General features: G+C 38.8%; 1 long non-coding RNA gene across 1 annotated transcript in view; it reads left to right on the top strand.

Annotated features, from left to right (window-relative positions):
• The window catches only part of LOC128649327 (uncharacterized), a 65,177-nt gene extending 57,026 nt beyond the window's left edge, over nt 1–8,151 (top strand). Inside the window, exon 2 of the long non-coding RNA XR_008400664.1 lies at nt 7,858–8,151. This is a non-coding gene — a long non-coding RNA (uncharacterized LOC128649327). The remainder of the gene's footprint in view (nt 1–7,857) is intronic.
• Nucleotides 8,152–17,298: the final 9,147 nt, after the last annotated feature.

Here is a 17,298-nt window from a genome sequence, read left to right as displayed (position 1 = left end):
GTCTACAAGTATATCCATTTAAAGGGACATTAAAACCCCCCAAAAAATCTTTCAATATTCAGATACAGAATACAATTTTAAAAACAGTTTCCAATTTACTTCTATTATCAAATTTGCTTCGTTCTCCTGTTATTCTTTGTTGAAGGGATACCTAGGTAGGTAGCGTGCACATGCCTGAAGCACTACATGACAGGAAATAGTGCTGCCATCTAGTGCTCCTGCTAATGTATTACATTGTTGCAAAACTGCTGCTAAATAGTGCTGTAGACACATGCACTCTCATTAGCTTACATCCCAGCTTTTCAACAAAGGATAACAAGAAAACAAAGAAATTTAGATAGAAGTAAATTGGAAAGTTATTTAAAATTGTATGTTCTATCAGAATCATGAAAGAAAAATTTGGGGTTTTATGTCCCTTTAAGTATTGGAAGGAAAATGTTTGGTGAATCTTTTTCAATTTATAGATATTGTTAATCAACAAATAAAAACAGAATTTATGTTTACCTGATAAATTACTTTCTCCAACGGTGTGTCCGGTCCACGGCGTCATCCTTACTTGTGGGATATTCTCCTCCCCAACAGGAAATGGCAAAGAGCCCAGCAAAGCTGGTCACATGATCCCTCCTAGGCTCCGCCTACCCCAGTCATTCGACCGACGTTAAGGAGGAATATTTGCATAGGAGAAACCATATGGTACCGTGGTGACTGTAGTTAAAGAAAATAAATTATCAGACCTGATTAAAAAAACCAGGGCGGGCCGTGGACCGGACACACCGTTGGAGAAAGTAATTTATCAGGTAAACATAAATTCTGTTTTCTCCAACATAGGTGTGTCCGGTCCACGGCGTCATCCTTACTTGTGGGAACCAATACCAAAGCTTTAGGACACGGATGAAGGGAGGGAGCAAATCAGGTCACCTAAATGGAAGGCACCACGGCTTGCAAAACCTTTCTCCCAAAAATAGCCTCAGAAGAAGCAAAAGTATCAAACTTGTAAAATTTGGTAAAAGTGTGCAGTGAAGACCAAGTCGCTGCCCTACATATCTGATCAACAGAAGCCTCGTTCTTGAAGGCCCATGTGGAAGCCACAGCCCTAGTGGAATGAGCTGTGATTCTTTCGGGAGGCTGCCGTCCGGCAGTCTCGTAAGCCAATCTGATGATGCTTTTAATCCAAAAAGAGAGAGAGGTAGAAGTTGCTTTTTGACCTCTCCTTTTACCAGAATAAACAACAAACAAGGAAGATGTTTGTCTAAAATCCTTTGTAGCATCTAAATAGAATTTTAGAGCGCGAACAACATCCAAATTGTGCAACAAACGTTCCTTCTTTGAAACTGGTTTCGGACACAGAGAAGGTACGATAATCTCCTGGTTAATGTTTTTGTTAGAAACAACTTTTGGAAGAAAACCAGGTTTAGTACGTAAAACCACCTTATCTGCATGGAACACCAGATAAGGAGGAGAACACTGCAGAGCAGATAATTCTGAAACTCTTCTAGCAGAAGAGATTGCAACTAAAAACAAAACTTTCCAAGATAATAACTTAATATCAACGGAATGTAAGGGTTCAAACGGAACCCCCTGAAGAACTGAAAGAACTAAATTGAGACTCCAAGGAGGAGTCAAAGGTTTGTAAACAGGCTTAATTCTAACCAGAGCCTGAACAAAGGCTTGAACATCTGGCACAGCTGCCAGCTTTTTGTGAAGTAACACAGACAAGGCAGAAATCTGTCCCTTCAGGGAACTTGCAGATAATCCTTTTTCCAATCCTTCTTGAAGGAAGGATAGAATCTTAGGAATCTTAACCTTGTCCCAAGGGAATCCTTTAGATTCACACCAACAGATATATTTTTTCCAAATTTTGTGGTAAATCTTTCTAGTTACAGGCTTTCTGGCCTGAACAAGAGTATCGATAACAGAATCTGAGAACCCTCGCTTCGATAAGATCAAGCGTTCAATCTCCAAGCAGTCAGCTGGAGTGAAACCAGGTTCGGATGTTCGAACGGACCCTGAACAAGAAGGTCTCGTCTCAAAGGTAGCTTCCAAGGTGGAGCCGATGACATATTCACCAGATCTGCATACCAAGTCCTGCGTGGCCACGCAGGAGCTATCAAGATCACCGACGCCCTCTCCTGATTGATCCTGGCTACCAGCCTGGGGATGAGAGGGAACGGCGGGAACACATAAGCTAGTTTGAAGGTCCAAGGTGCTACTAGTGCATCCACCAGAGCCGCCTTGGGATCCCTGGATCTGGACCCGTAGCAAGGAACTTTGAAGTTCTGACGAGAGGCCATCAGATCCATGACTGGAATGCCCCACAGCTGAGTGACTTGGGCAAAGATTTCCGGATGGAGTTCCCACTCCCCCGGATGCAATGTCTGACGACTCAGAAAATCCGCTTCCCAATTTTCCACTCCTGGGATGTGGATAGCGGACAGGTGGCAGGAGTGAGACTCCGCCCATAGAATGATTTTGGTCACTTCTTCCATCGCTAGGGAACTCCTTGTTCCCCCCTGATGGTTGATGTACGCAACAGTTGTCATGTTGTCTGATTGAAACCGTATGAACTTGGCCCTCGCTAGCTGAGGCCAAGCCTTGAGAGCATTGAATATCGCTCTCAGTTCCAGAATATTTATCGGTAGAAGAGATTCTTCCCGAGACCAAAGACCCTGAGCTTTCAGGGATCCCCAGACCGCGCCCCAGCCCATCAGACTGGCGTCGGTCGTGACAATGACCCACTCTGGTCTGCGGAATGTCATCCCTCGTGACAGGTTGTCCAGGGACAGCCACCAACGGAGTGAGTCTCTGGTCCTCTGATTTACTTGTATCTTCGGAGACAAGTCTGTATAATCCCCATTCCACTGACTGAGCATGCACAGTTGTAATGGTCTTAGATGAATGCGCGCAAAAGGAACTATGTCCATAGCCGCTACCATCAACCCGATCACTTCCATGCACTGAGCTATGGAAGGAAGAGGAACGGAATGAAGTATCCGACAAGAGTCTAGAAGCTTTGTTTTTCTGGCCTCTGTCAGAAATATCCTCATTTCTAAGGAGTCTATTATTGTTCCCAAGAAGGGAACCCTTGTTGACGGAGATAGAGAACTCTTTTCCACGTTCACTTTCCATCCGTGAGATCTGAGAAAGGCCAGGACGATGTCCGTGTGAGCCTTTGCCTGAGGAAGGGACGACGCTTGAATCAGAATGTCGTCCAAGTAAGGTACTACAGCAATGCCCCTTGGTCTTAGCACAGCTAGAAGGGACCCTAGTACCTTTGTGAAAATCCTTGGAGCAGTGGCTAATCCGAAAGGAAGCGCCACGAACTGGTAATGCTTGTCCAGGAATGCGAACCTTAGGAACCGATGATGTTCCTTGTGGATAGGAATATGTAGATACGCATCCTTTAAATCCACCGTGGTCATGAATTGACCTTCCTGGATGGAAGGAAGAATAGTTCGAATGGTTTCCATCTTGAACGATGGAACCTTGAGAAACTTGTTTGAGATCTTGAGATCTAAGATTGGTCTGAACGTTCCCTCTTTTTTGGGAACTATGAACAGATTGGAGTAGAACCCCATCCCTTGTTCTCTTAATGGAACAGGATGAATCACTCCCATTTTTAACAGGTCTTCTACACAATGTAAGAATGCCTGTCTTTTTATGTGGTCTGAAGACAACTGAGACCTGTGGAACCTCCCCCTTGGGGGAAGTCCCTTGAATTCCAGAAGATAACCTTGGGAGACTATTTCTAGCGCCCAAGGATCCAGAACATCTCTTGCCCAAGCCTGAGCGAAGAGAGAGAGTCTGCCCCCCACCAGATCCGGTCCCGGATCGGGGGCCAACATTTCATGCAGTCTTGGTAGCAGTGGCAGGTTTCTTGGCCTGCTTTCCCTTGTTCCAGCCTTGCATTGGTCTCCAAGCTGGCTTGGCTTGAGAAGTATTACCCTCTTGCTTAGAGGACGTAGCACCTCGGGCTGGTCCGTTTCTACGAAAGGGACGAAAATTAGGTTTATTTTTTGCCTTGAAAGGCCGATCCTGAGGAAGGGCGTGGCCCTTACCCCCAGTGATATCAGAGATAATCTCTTTCAAGTCAGGGCCAAACAGCGTTTTCCCCTTGAAAGGAATGTTAAGTAGCTTGTTCTTGGAAGACGCATCAGCCGACCAAGATTTCAACCAAAGCGCTCTGCGCGCCACAATAGCAAACCCAGAATTCTTAGCCGCTAACCTAGCCAATTGCAAAGTGGCGTCTAGGGTGAAAGAATTAGCCAATTTGAGAGCATTGATTCTGTCCATAATCTCCTCATAAGGAGGAGAATCACTATCGACCGCCTTTATCAGCTCATCGAACCAGAAACATGCGGCTGTAGCGACAGGGACAATGCATGCAATTGGTTGTAGAAGGTAACCCTGCTGAACAAACATCTTTTTAAGCAAACCTTCTAATTTTTTATCCATAGGATCTTTGAAAGCACAACTATCCTCTATGGGTATAGTGGTGCGTTTGTTTAAAGTGGAAACCGCTCCCTCGACCTTGGGGACTGTCTGCCATAAGTCCTTTCTGGGGTCGACCAAAGGAAACAATTTTTTAAATATGGGGGGAGGGACGAAAGGAATACCGGGCCTTTCCCATTCTTTATTAACAATGTCCGCCACCCGCTTGGGTATAGGAAAAGCTTCTGGGAGCCCCGGCACCTCTAGGAACTTGTCCATTTTACATAGCTTCTCTGGGATGACCAACTTGTCACAATCATCCAGAGTGGATAATACCTCCTTAAGCAGAATGCGGAGATGTTCCAACTTAAATTTAAATGCAATCACATCAGGTTCAGCCTGTTGAGAAATGTTCCCTGAATCAGTAATTTCTCCCTCAGACAAAACCTCCCTGGCCCCATCAGACTGGGTTAGGGGCCCTTCAGAGATATTAGTATCAGCGTTGCCATGCTCTTCAGTATCTAAAACAGAGCAGCCGCGCTTACGCTGACAAGTGTTCATTTGGGCTAAAATGTTTTTGACAGAATTATCCATTACAGCCGTTAATTGTTGCATAGTAAGGAGTATTGGCGCGCTAGATGTACTAGGGGCCTCCTGAGTGGGCAAGACTCGTGTAGACGAAGGAGGGAATGATGCAGTACCATGCTTACTCCCCTCACTTGAGGAATCATCTTGGGCATCATTGTCATTATCACATAAATCACATTTATTTAAATGAATAGGAATTCTGGCTTCCCCACATTCAGAACACAGTCTATCTGGTAGTTCAGACATGTTAAACAGGCATAAACTTGATAACAAAGTACAAAAACGTTTTAAAATAAAACCGTTACTGTCACTTTAAATTTTAAACTGAACACACTTTATTACTGCAATTGCGAAAAAACATGAAGGAATTGTACAAAATTCACCAAATTTTCACCACAGTGTCTTAAAGCCTTAAAAGTATTGCACACCAAATTTGGAAGCTTTAACCCTTAAAATAACGGAACCGGAGCCGTTTTAAACTTTAACCCCTTTACAGTCCCTGGTATCTGCTTTGCTGAGACCCAACCAAGCCCAAAGGGGAATACGATACCAAATGACGCCTTCAGAAAGTCTTTTCTAAGTATCAGAGCTCCTCACACATGCGACTGCATGCCATGCCTCTCAAAAACAAGTGCGCCACACCGGCGCGAAAATGAGGCTCTGCTTATGCTTTGGGAAAGTCCCTAAGTAATAAGGTGTCTAATACAGTGCCTGCCGATATTCTTATATCAAAATACCCAGATAAAATGATTCCTCAAGGCTAAATATGTGTTAATAATGAATCGATTTAGCCCAGAAAAGTCTACAGTCTTAATAAGCCCTTGTGAAGCCCTTATTTATGATCGTAATAAACATGGCTTACCGGATCCCATAGGGAAAATGACAGCTTCCAGCATTACATCGTCTTGTTAGAATGTGTCATACCTCAAGCAGCAAGAGACTGCATACTGTTCCCCCAACTGAAGTTAGTAGCTCTCAACAGTCCTGTGTGGAACAGCCATGGATTTTAGTTACGGTTGCTAAAATCATTTTCCTCATACAAACAGAAATCTTCATCTCTTTTCTGTTTCTGAGTAAATAGTACATACCAGCACTATTTCAAAATAACAAACTCTTGATTGAATAATAAAAACTACAGTTAAACACTAAAAAACTCTAAGCCATCTCCGTGGAGATGTTGCCTGTACAACGGCAAAGAGAATGACTGGGGTAGGCGGAGCCTAGGAGGGATCATGTGACCAGCTTTGCTGGGCTCTTTGCCATTTCCTGTTGGGGAGGAGAATATCCCACAAGTAAGGATGACGCCGTGGACCGGACACACCTATGTTGGAGAAATAATTTGAGGAAATTAAAGCAAAATTTAATATACGCAGCAATCCATTTTTTGCTTACCTGCAAGTAAGACACCTATGTACTGACCTTGTTAAAGGGACAGTCAAGTCAAAATTAAAGAACCAGTAAATACAATAGATCTGCATATTTAACATATGCATGATAAAAGGATGATGTAATAGCACTTAGTCTGAACTTCAAATGAGTAATAGATTTCTTTATGACAAATTTCAAAGTTATGTCAATTTCCACTCCCCCTGTATCATGTGACAGGCATTAGCTAATCACAAATGCATATATGTATAGTCTATGAATTCTTGCACATGCTCAGTAGGAGCTGGTGTATCACAAAGTGTAAATATAAAAATACTGTGCATATTTTGTTAATAGAAGTAAATTTGAAAGTTGTTTAAAATTGCATGCTCTATCTGATTCATGAAAGTTTAATATTGACTTGAGTGTCCCTTTAAAACTTTCATGATTCAGACAGCACATACCATTTTAAAAAAAACTTTCCAATTCACTTCCATTATCTAAATGTTCACAATAATTTTATTTGCACACTTTGAGGCACCAGCTCCTATTGAGCATGTGCAAGATTCACAGAATATACATATATGCATTTTGTGATTGGCTGACTGCTGTCACATGATGCATTAGGAAGGAAATTGTAACTAACTTATTAGAAAAAAACCTACTACTCTCATTGGAAAGTGCTTTTGCATTGTCGTTTTTTAATTATACACTTATTGATTATGCTATGTGATTGTGTTTAGTAGTCCTTTAAGTTAATAAGAAATTATAAAGCTGGAATATATAAAATTACTTATATGTTTGCAAGTTTGATTCAAAAGAAAAAAAACCAGAAAAATTTTGATTTAATTGCTCAAAAATGGACCTTAAAAATATATATGAAGGAAATATTAAAAAAAGTATTAATAGAGTGGAAAAACGTATTATTTCTGCAGACAGGAGAGTCTCACGTGAAATGATTGTATATAACCTATATTACTCCAGCTCTGATTTATAAATGGAACAAAATGTACAGAATATTATTATCCTAAATGTAGAAAAACGTTAGTACATAGTGTATATTTCACATCACTACTTCATTAATTGTCCAACATTAAATCAATTCTGGCTTAAAGGGACATGAAACCCAATTTTTTTCTTTTGTGATTTAGAAAGAGCATGTCATTTTAAACAACTTTCTAATTTACTTCTATTATCTCATTTGCTTCATTCTCTTGATATCACTTGCTGAAAAGCATATCTAGATATGCTCAGTAGCTGCTGATTGGTTGCTGCACATAGAGGCCTTGTGTGATTGGCTCACACATGTGCATTGCTATTTCTTCAACAAAGGATATCTAAAGAATTGAGCAAATTAGATAATAGAAGTAAATTGGAAAGTTGTTTAAAATTACATGCCCTATCCGAATCATGAAAGTTTAATTTTGTCCCTGATGAACAATGTTTAATCTTCTGCTTGCACTTAATTGCAGGCAGCATAGTCCCCAAAGCCACAGACACTGCAGTTTGTAATTGGGAAGAAAAGTCCAGAGGAAATTCAGTTATGCCATCCTGAGGTATTGGAGCAGGGTGACATATCACATTATGTCGAGGAATTTTACCCGCAGAATGAGACTGGAGAACAGAAGCCAACCAAAGTGCTGCAGATATGTGCTTGTGGGCACACTATGTTTAATTTGCAAAAAATAAATTTATTATCTCCACTGTGAAGAGTAAAATGAAAATCACCTACTAGAATTTAATAAAGTAATATTTCCCTGCTAAGTAGAATGCGTCCGTTCTCAAGGCTCTAATTGTATCCCAAAAGTTCAAAATAAATCAGAATAATTGGAACACATCCCTAATGCTCTGGTTAAGGTCTCTTACCCCACCCCTTCCTGGAGAACCAATAGGTCACTGTTTCACTCGAGCGTGTGTTAGGAGATGCGCATCCAAAAGCTGCTTCCACCACAAAGGAAGAGGCAAAGTGCACACTAAAACTGCCCTGTGTGGGGAAAAATTGTTAACCTCCGCACCGCCACAGGACAGACACTAAAGGCTGCTCTGCCTCCAAACACACCACTAGTACCAGCAGTGTTCTGGTACCGCTATCACCTGACCGGATCGCTGTCAGCAAGGATTCTTAATAAATAAATAGGCACCCTATGGCCCTACAACTTTTTAAAACAGGTACACAGCCTTCCAAAATACTTATCCCATAGCCCCTGTGACATAGGTTCACCTATGTACAAACTGTCTCACCCATGTGATTTCAGAAAACTAGCTGGTATAATGGGGAAAGGGTAGAGGGTCAAGCCTGAATGAAACTTACCAGTCTGTCTCCAAAGAGCATTAACCCTCCAGCAGACTCACTGTACATAAGTCCTGTAACAGTACCACAGAACACCAGTCCACACTGTAACTGACTCGCAAAAGGAGGCTTGGGAACTTCCCAGTGACACCCATTGCTTGCTGATTCACAATACTCTACAAAAGAGATTTATAAATTCAGCTATACCTCCTCTAACCCTCTCTTCCATAAATTATCCATTGAGGGTTTCAATAAGAAATCAATCTTGCAGAGCACCTCTATCTCTGCCTGCTCCTAGACGAGGCAAAGAACTACAGGGAGGGAAGGGGAAGTAGGAGAGATAGTTGAATGCTCTGGCTGGGTGTCTTTGCCTCCTCCTGGTGGCCAGGAGAGGTATTCCCATGTGTAAGAATAAGGATTTTGTGAACTCACACTATAAGAAAGAAATAAGGAGATATGATTTCCCTGCAAAGTTCAGTCCATTTTAATGGGTTGTGGTGTCAGAGACCAAAAACAGCTATTTCATATACAAATAAAAAAATTAAAGAGCAATTTCTCATACTTTTTTTTACAATGCTGATGGTATAACAAGACATTGGAAACACATTAAAAATGGAGACCAATTTAACAGTACACTGTCTATTTTAGCAAACTTAGAGGTTATAAAGTGTATTAATATAACAATGTTGGTTATGCAAAGCTGGGGAATTGTTGTTCTTTTTTTAAAAAGATAGATAAGTAGACTGTCCCTTTAAGAGTTTGAGGATTAAATGACCCCTGGCTGATCTAACCAGGGGTTACTGACAAGCCCTGCTCTCATGCAACTGCTGGGATGCTATATGATAAATATGGGGAGCAAATGCACTTCACAATTTGCAATCTCGGGTGGACAGGTTCATTATATGAAAACCTTGTTCGATTGGACAATGATAAATCTACCCCAGGATCAGAGTGGAAAACAGGGCCTGTTTCATATGAAAAACTAATGAAAGACATAGGTTAGCAGGCCCACCAGGCAGGAATTTGTCCCACAGTTCAATGTATGATGTTGGACAGGGAGGTTCCAGCACCTAACCCAGGTTTTCCTAAACAATTTGCTTTTGCCGCTCCTAATAAGCTCATCCCCTGTTTTCAGACCTACCAACTGTCCCTGATAATGTGAGAGTCATGGTTTGCAAGGTGTGTGGGATATAACAACATCTCCTGTCAGGTAAAATATTAATACTTTTATACCCACTAGATTTCATGGGGTTATATGTAACTATCAAATATTTCATTGTGCCAGGGTTTTATTTGTTTCTAAAAAAAATTCCATGGCCTTTCAAATCCAGCTTTAGCATGACTTTGTTAACAGATTTAAAATGAGCGCAAGGACATGTCTGATCTAGTGATAAGATAGCAATGCTAAACTGCAAAAAAAAAAAAAAAAAAGTTCTAAAATATAAATAGCAGGATCTATAGTTTACTATTCACATATGCAGAACTGGTCAGAAAGAGCTAATCTGATAAACAAAATCACTTTTTTCACTCTAAAACAAAATTTCACATGTTCTTGATACTATTGATTCAACATAAAGAAGAACTTTTTTATATTCAAGAATTCTTTCATTTTAAAATATAAATTGTGATGGCTAAAACCAAAAATTCTCCTTATGAAATTGATTAGTACAAGTGAATATCATCATGAAACCCCTGAAATACATACATTATTTGTAAATATTAAATAAAATATGCAAGTCAAACCAATATCAGATTAGTAGTTCAGCTATTTGTGTATCACTATTAAATGATTACAGTAATGTAATAAGAAATGTAATAAGAGAAACCACAAGCTACCATAATATTATACCCCTTGCATAAGGTAAAGGATGTGACGAATAGAGGCTAGTAACATTTTACTCTCTCCCCACATCCTCTCCAACATAGGTCTGGTGTAGTAAAATATATCTGATAAGGATTAAGATACCAAGGTGTGAGGACTTTGATAATCTATAGTAATTTTAAAGAGAGGCTTTTCAAGTAGAAAGAGATACAAATTTACGAGAATTTATGGAAGCAAATAATTGCAAAAGAGGTCAACGATCTATATAATTTTGGTAGCTGGAGCGTGAGTCTATAAAATAATTAAAATGGTTAACTTAGTATCTCCATTTTTTAATGCATTGTAGTTTTTATGGTTTTGGTATTCCGTATTAAGTGAACAGGAATATTAGAATATGTATTATATTTCTTTCTCTTTCTATTTGGGGAGTTAAGAGGGATTTGTGTTGGCTAGAAGAGTTGCCAGTGGGGAATGTATTGTAGCTATTCCCAGTACTAAAGTTAAAAGTTTATCACACATAATTAAGGTACTTGTAGTCAATGGGTATCAATTCTTAGGTGATAACCAACACTCCAAGACGTGCAGTGGAAGTAATGTCTTCCTACAAGCTAGCTAATTGTTTAGAGTTACTTCCCTGGTGTTATTGGATAAATGAGGGCTGCATGAGTTGCAAAATAACAAAACCACAGATTCTTTATTATTGAAATTAAACTATGACATTATTGAAATTAAATTATTAAAAAGGGCTTGTAGATTAGAAATGTAATGATAGGGTACCTTTATAGGGATGGTTTGGAAAATGTATAGTAGTCATTTTATTTTTTAAAATTTCTCTTTTGACTTTTATTGAGAAAATCAGGTGTATTTTACTTTTACAAGTACAGCACCAGAACATATTGAATGATAATTACAATATATGTACAGGTATTAGTGTAGATTTGTTATACACATATAAAATGTAATATTCTATGTTCTCTGAGTTGAGGTTTCATCACCATCTTGTCAAATCATATATCCACATTCAATTAAATTTAACTATTTCCAAAAATTAATCAAATCATACTCTGAATTTAGCCCATTGGGAGATCCAGTAAACTTATCTTTTGTCTAAAAGTACCCCCATTCTCTACTTCTAGGGGGGCTGTTGCCCTCTCTATTATTGTCCATCTCAGACTGTTCAGTTTCTTATGATGTAATCTCATGAAATGTGTAATTAAAGGTACAGTTTACCAAACATTGTCCTCCCCTTTAAATTGTTCCAAGTGATCTATTTTATCTGCTGGAGTGTATTAAATTGTTTACAAGTAGCTCCTTTACCCTTATTTCCTCATTTGAAATGGCCAATTTAGCCTGTGGAATCCAAGCCTACACATAAAGTTTCTATACTGGAGTCTAGGCTATTGATAAACCTAAGTAAACAAGCCAGCAGAAGAGATTACACTCCCAGTGGGGTGCAGGATAGTTAAGTAATAAAATGTAAAAGTATTAGGCTTTGGTTTACAAACAGATATAAGATAAGGAAGCAAGTTTGTGTACACAAAGTGATAACATAATGAGATCTGATATTACCTGCAAGCTCAACCCATTTCAATAGGCTGTGGTTTAAAAGTCCAAAACCAGCTAATTCGTATACACAAATAAACCCGAAACCGCAATTTCTCATACATTTTATACTTTGCAGCTGGTATAACAAGTAATTGAAAATATATTAAGGAAAAACTATTTCACAGTATACTGTCTTAATATTGGTCAGGTGTTCCCTAATTTTGGGACTCACTTTTCGAGTAGTGAGACCTACATACTAGACCTCCCACTCTATGAACGTCAATAAGTAAAATCACATACGTGGAACGGCAGTTCACACATTCATTCTGTTAAAACCGTTCTCCCATGGTCGTGTTGAAAAAAACATGGCCTATAGATAGGTACTAAAGTTCCAAAGAAAATGTGTGCTAGTAGTGCAATCAGTGATATCGGGTTAAATGCCCTATGTAGAGAGTGTCCCCTTAACACATATGAATAAGAAAAAAATCTGATACCTGCTGCACAAACGGATCACCCCCGGAGTTATACTCCCACCTGCCTTGCAGTTACTTGTAGTATAAGATATGATCTGAGGCTATTACTACGGCAGTAAGCTAAAACGCGGAAGCCGTTTGGTAAGCACTGTTCTGTCAATCATGTATGCTGTTACCTCCGTTTTGGATTTTAAATTGTCCAATAAAGTTTGAATTTTAAGGAAACCGAACTTTCTCCTTCATTATCTACTATAGATAGGTACTTACATGCTATGCATGTTGAGTTACCACATCTATATACACCTGACTTAACCATGAGTTCTGACTTGTCTCTGGGCTTTTCAATTGGATGGGTGCCAAGATATTCTATAATGTTCTTCCCCTTTTCTAGGAGAATCTACAACCTTCGGCAACCACTCCTTTCTCCCTTGTCCTATGCAGTCAGTAGGGGAAAATGTTTCTGTATTACATTACACACACAGCATGATATTGATCACTATACTGTGTTAGAAAATTAACCTCATATGATCTCTTAAGTAAAGACATTTTTGGAATTAAGCAATCAATCTCTTAATTTTATCTACTGTATTTCTAGTCTGAATAATCTTCTGCGGATACCCTTTCTGTTTAAGTTTTTTAGCCACATAATCTGCATGAAGAAAAGGTGGATGATTCTATACAATTTCTCTTATATGTGGAACATTTGTCCCTTAGCAACTGCCCTAAATACCTTCCTAGGGTGACTGCTCTTTGTGTGCAAAAGCGTGTTACCTGTAATGGGCTTTCTATACCCCTACATCATCAACATTTTGCAGGGATTCCCTTTAGAGTTGCATTCAAATAATGTATTGAACTCTCTCCAGACTCAAAGGTAAAGCCCAAACCAACGTTATTGTCATTCAGGCATCTCACAAAAGATTTTGCACTCTACTAGGTACCCAGATTAATAGCAGGTCAATAATGTACCATTTGTATAAAATTACATGCTGTCTGAGGGATAGATCACAACCACAGACATTGGACAGCGTCAAGGCAAATCCCATAGATGAGTCCCCTCTAATATATTTCAACAGTCATGTAGTAAATTGAAAACCAGTTATACAGTGCACCCATAACTTTGGTTGCCTCTGCAACCTACACAAAACCTCTCTAATGAGTTAGGGGTGGGCTCATTTATATTTCATCCAGTAAACTCTGCAAAGCATTGAAAAATAAATGGGCTGCAGTAAAGTAAAATTTAGCCACATTTTACAAACATGAGATAACCTGAGTACTATCCCCAACTTGGGTTTCATTCTCATCACACTCTATTATCCAAGCATTTAATATATGATCATAACTATGAGTTAACTCTGTGTTTAATTAGTTACCAATTAGATTGTAGCTACATTTTGTAAAACTAATTGATTGTTGTGTATACAGTCTCTTTGGATTTTAACCAGTGAAATAAAGGAATGGTTTTAAACACAAATAAATGCTTGATGGGAATGTTTTAATTATTTAATTGTAGAAGAGGGACTAAAATGTCTAGTGTCACATTTGTTTGCAGCATGGCAGATTTCTCTTTTATAGGAAGTCCAGAGCCTGGTCTTCTCAACAGTTGAAAGGTGGTAAGTCCAGTATGGTTCTAATGGGTGTATACTTATAATATAAAATGCAGTCTGCTTGGGAAGTGGGGGTTTCACTGGTCACCAAGGGTAGCACCATAAGTTGATGAGGGATCTATTATAGCAAGCTAACATTAACTTTATAAAGCATCTCTTGAGTGTTTGATGCAGTTTTTGTTACCTACTGTGGAACTGTACAAATATCTACATAACTCCAGATTCAAAGAAAAAGTTTGTTGGTTATTCAAATACTGTTATCAAGGGTATGAAACCCTTCATTGGAAAGTGGGGACATCACACTTTCCAATATAGGGTTTCATGGCTTGATGTATTTTAAGAAGAGGGTTTTTGGGGGGGTTCTAAAAAGAACCTTTTCTACATTACCAAAAACATCAGTGATGCCTAGATGATGATCACATAAAAATTAAAGGAGTATGTGACCTCTCATTAAAAAGAGAGAAATACCTTGTTCCAAATTAGGGATATCTGAGTCGGCCAACTAGCACTGTTGATTGGATAACCTGTGTTTGCCGCTGGGGACCAGCAGTGCTCTATGAGTCCCAAGCGGTATTTCTACTGTGTGTTTAACCCTTTGCAGGGTTAAACATACTGTAGTCTAGAGAGTGTATTTTTTTATTATTATGGCCCTTTAAGGTCTAGTATACAAAATAATGTTTTAAGCAATCTCTTTGAAAATGTTCATTATGGATGTATTCCTTACATATATAAGGCAAACTCTTTCCAATTGCATTTAACCTTTTATTCTACAATATGGAAGAACATATTATACCAACCCCTCTTAATATCACATACCCTTATCTTCCCCAGAGACTATCTATATAAATCAAACATAACACAATCAACTGAATGCCTTTCATTTATCTCACTGCCTTATTTATCTACTACCAGAATTAACCGCTTACCCATTGTCGCTCCTTTAGATCTGTTACACCACCCACTCTTTTTCAAGTTAAATTTGATGTCTTAGCTGCAATAATATGTTATAAGATGAACAATAACTCACAGATTCAGCATAGTTCAGCTTCACATTTTTAACTGAAAAACACTCCCCAGAATGAAATTACAATCCTCATCATGGTTAGTAGGTGTTAATAGACAATTGGGAATCAAGAGGCACAATAAGGATGACCAGAACTCTACAGAGCAGTAAATAAATTGTATTGATAGTGGAGAATATTTTTTGCATTTGTGTAGGAATGAAGTGTGTTTAATCTCAATTAAAAAGAGTAGAACCCTCATATTTCAACAACCCCCTTTCTGGTTGTTTGCCATCCACACAAGTTGTGCCACATAGGAGTATAAAGAGCTTCTCTCTGACTGTGAATCATCCTTTCCCATTGGTTAGTCTGTATCAGTGGATATGCACTTGAGCAGCCTTCCTGTACAAATATGTAAACAGATTTTTCTCATCATAGTGCCCCCTCCCCCCCCCCCATGCAGCAACACCACTAGTGATTGCAGGGCCAGAAGGACCCACTTGAGATGTGATTGCAGGGGGATAAGTAGATGTTTAATGAAGAATTAAAGGAACAGTCTAGTCAAAATTACATCTTTTATCATCAAATTAGCTTTGTTCTCTTGATATTCTTTGTTGAAAGCTAAACTTAGGTAGGCTCACTAATTTATAAGCCCTTGAAGGCTGCTTCTCATTGTGCTCACTCACAAAAAAAACTGAGATAAGGGAGCAGTCTGTAGAGGTTTAGATACAAGGTAATCAGAGGTAAAAAGTATATATAACCATGTTGGTTATGCAAAACTGGGGAATGGGTAACAAAGGGATTATCTATCTTTATAAACAATACAATTAAACATTCTGGAGTAGACTGTCCCTTTAAGTTTATTTCTTTCAAACAATATGTCCACAGCACTTGCTTAATAAAATTCACTTTTATTCAGGGATAATATCCAGGTTACAAAAAGCAACGTTTCAGGTACATATACCCTTAGTCATGCCATACATTACTGTTCACAAATTCACAATTTGTAGCAACCCAGGCTACCTGATTACCATCAACCAACACCTGACTGTGCTTAATAAGTTACATTTAAAAAAACAGGTCTATCCTGCACCATCTAGTGGTTAACCTTAGGTTACATACTTCATAATAAATTCCTCCTATTACCTCTAGAGGCATTTGCAACCTCATTTGGTACACTGAAAAATCGTTTTTTTTAATATGAATACATATTTATAATCCAATAAAGTTCCCTTCTCTTTAACAATAACTCCTGTTCCCCCCTCTCCTAGGTACCTTAACCTGATCAATAACCTGCCATCTTAATTGGCTAATAAAGTGCCCTGCTTCCAGGAAATGGAATGAGACCGGGACTTCTGAGTTACCACATCTAAAATTAGATTTGTGCTCACGGATATGATCCCGCACCTTCGTTGTCGTATCCTCAATATAAATCCTGGAACGTGGGAACCTTTAAGTTTATTACCTATTTGTTCATGTTTTTTTTATACAGTGACAGACTTGTTAATTCCCTGCATCAAGCACCAAAGAGTCCTACCGATTTATTTTAAATACAAATTTACACATTTTTCACATTAGTCACCCACGGGTCACATTTGAAGTACTAGATGTGGTAATTAACCTTGTTATCTACATATTCTCTCTCTAAAACCCTCTGGCTGGAGCCATAATCTATTACTTGGTTTGAGGGAGTTGAAGCACATGGACAGAATCAATCACTAGAGATAAGAGAGGTACTTGGAACTGTTGCACACAGATAAACACAAGTACTATATAGGGGCTAAATGTTTAAAATACCTCTAGGAAGTAAAGTACCAACAAAGTATATCAGGAATTGGCCACGTTTTTCGAGTTGCTATGACACATTATCCAAACCATTAAAAGTATAGACAGTCTGACCAGCCCAGAGAGAAAGCAATGTTATACAAAACACATCACTTCTGGCAAAAATAAAAGGATATTATACGATCTAAATAGGATTATTGTTACTCTTGTAAGTCATTTATAAACTGTTCCTACTAGGCCTGAGAAGAGGATATAAGATAAGATAGCAGGGAGACCTAGTTCACAACACAGCAGCAACTATTATTTTAAAGCACTAATATTATTATTAGGCTAAACTTTTGCTTTGAATCAGGGCCGTCTTTAATATTGACTGGACCCTGGGCAAAAATGTTCTTGG

This window comes from Bombina bombina, chromosome 2 (assembly GCF_027579735.1).
Source record: "Bombina bombina isolate aBomBom1 chromosome 2, aBomBom1.pri, whole genome shotgun sequence".
Lineage (NCBI taxonomy): Eukaryota > Metazoa > Chordata > Amphibia > Anura > Bombinatoridae > Bombina > Bombina bombina.
Note: the sequence above shows the minus strand (reverse complement) of the source record. Positions and strands in the feature narration are given on the sequence as shown.